The following is a 1,921-nucleotide window of genomic DNA, read 5'->3' as shown; positions in this document are numbered from 1 at the left end:
CCATGCTTAGGTTTTGCAAAGTTTAACTTAGTTTAGCCTTTTCTCATCCCTATAAGGGTTCAAATCTCATCATTGTATATAACAATACAATGTCCCTCTCAATGCTATGCTTAGGGGGTCGTTTGTGTTTATTTATCTCATAAATAAATGAAGTAAATTAAACAAATTCAAACTCGATATAGATAAAAATGGCTACAACAAATGGAATGCACGCAGTTCTATTTGAAACAGATAGTAAGACTCTGGTTGAGATCATCAAATCACATGCAACACCTCATAATGAGCTTGGTGATCTTATTGTTCAATGTAGAAGTTTCTTAAATAGCAATCATGACTTTGTAGTGTCGTTTATTCGGAGGCAAGCTAATAAAGTTGCTCATAGTATTGCTAGAGCTTCCTTATCACATCCTAGCCCCCATATTTTCTATCATGTAACAACTACTTTATACTCTTTGATTTTGGATTATATGAATTAATCTTGCTTTTGCTCAAAAAAAAAAAACAAAATGGTTGGAGAGTTAAAAAAAATAACTACAACCGATCGCGTGCTTAATTATAAAATTTATAAGTGACGGTTGCCTCACTTGCCTCCCAAACAAAGTGACAGTTACCTACCATGGTGGATTTTATTGGCTGGATCATTACAGTGAAGTAAAAAACCAACCATTGATTTAAAAGATTGAATCAGTATAATTAAATGTAGTGATCAGGATTTTATATAGAAGATTATTGGTGAAGTGCATTGGCAATTTAGCATTGTAATTAATGGTTATTTTTTTAGTTTACTATACTGATTCAATCTAATATCAAGTTCACCATACTAATTTCAAACCGTCATCTCAAGTATAATAGAGTAGATTAATCGTCCAATTTAACATACTATGATTTAGATCTCTAGTAGGAGAATCACTGATATAATGAAGCCTTGATACGGACACGAACATCGGATACGACACAGACACTGACACGTCGACACAACTAATAATTTGAAGAAATAACATAATTCAGTGTAATTATAAGTGTCGGTGTCGTGTTAGTGTCGAACACAACACATGTCCGACACCGCAACACGCCTAATCCTAGGAGTGTCTGTGCTTCATTAATATTTAATGTTCGAGATCCTCAAATATATGGGGATGTAGCTCAGATGGTAGAGTGCTCGCTTAGCATGCGAGAGGTACGGGGATCGATACCCCGCATCTCCAACTTAAGTATTTTTTTATTTGGGAACTTTTTAGTTAATTAAAAAAAATATTTATATGTATTTTTTTGAAAATTCGGTATCCGGTTTAAAAACCAATGAATTCGAAAGGTTTTTAATCCCACTGTCCACTTATGTTGACCTTATTTAAACCCAGAGCATAAATATCTATGAACTTAACCCAATAAAATTGACACTAAAAAAAATCAAACTTGAGAAAAACACACTACAAAGTCCCAAGCCGACGCACGAGGTAAACTCAAATGGGTTATTACACATTTCTTCTCATGTAGGCATTTATTTCATCTTAGTTTTAAAATTCATATTCATTTTTTTTATTTTTTTTTATAATTCATAATCACTTTTATCAACAACAAAAAGTGATGAAAATAACTTAAGTAATAAAAGACAAATTAATATATATATTTTTTGGTCAAGTAGCCTAGCGACCGGAGAAAGTCACCTTAAAGGTGAAATAGTTGGGTGTCCGGGGTTCAAACCCCGACCCCTATATATATAATCCATTATCCCTTACCAAGTGAGTTAAGCTCACGGACAACAAATTAATATTATTTGACATTTGTTTCACAAAAATAGCTTAGGATGGAAGCAAAGTAATAGTCGCTTATAAAGTGTCAAACCTCTAACTTTTTTAAAGGCTTAAATATGTATTTCATCCTTGCAATTAGGGGTCGTTTAAAAATTGGTCCCTATAATCGC

At 33.0% G+C, this 1,921-nt stretch overlaps 1 non-coding gene across 1 annotated transcript; it reads left to right on the top strand.

Annotated features, from left to right (window-relative positions):
• The first annotated feature begins 1,132 nt into the window (after nucleotides 1-1,132).
• On the top strand, nucleotides 1,133-1,205 carry TRNAA-AGC (transfer RNA alanine (anticodon AGC)). Its single transcript has one exon. It is a non-coding gene; the product is annotated as a tRNA-Ala (tRNA).
• The last annotated feature ends 716 nt before the right edge of the window (nucleotides 1,206-1,921 follow it).

The sequence above is a fragment of the Medicago truncatula genome, chromosome 2, assembly GCF_003473485.1.
Source record: "Medicago truncatula cultivar Jemalong A17 chromosome 2, MtrunA17r5.0-ANR, whole genome shotgun sequence".
Lineage (NCBI taxonomy): Eukaryota > Viridiplantae > Streptophyta > Magnoliopsida > Fabales > Fabaceae > Medicago > Medicago truncatula.
The sequence above is the reverse complement of the archived record's forward strand: the minus strand, read 5'-3'. Positions and strand labels throughout refer to the sequence as shown.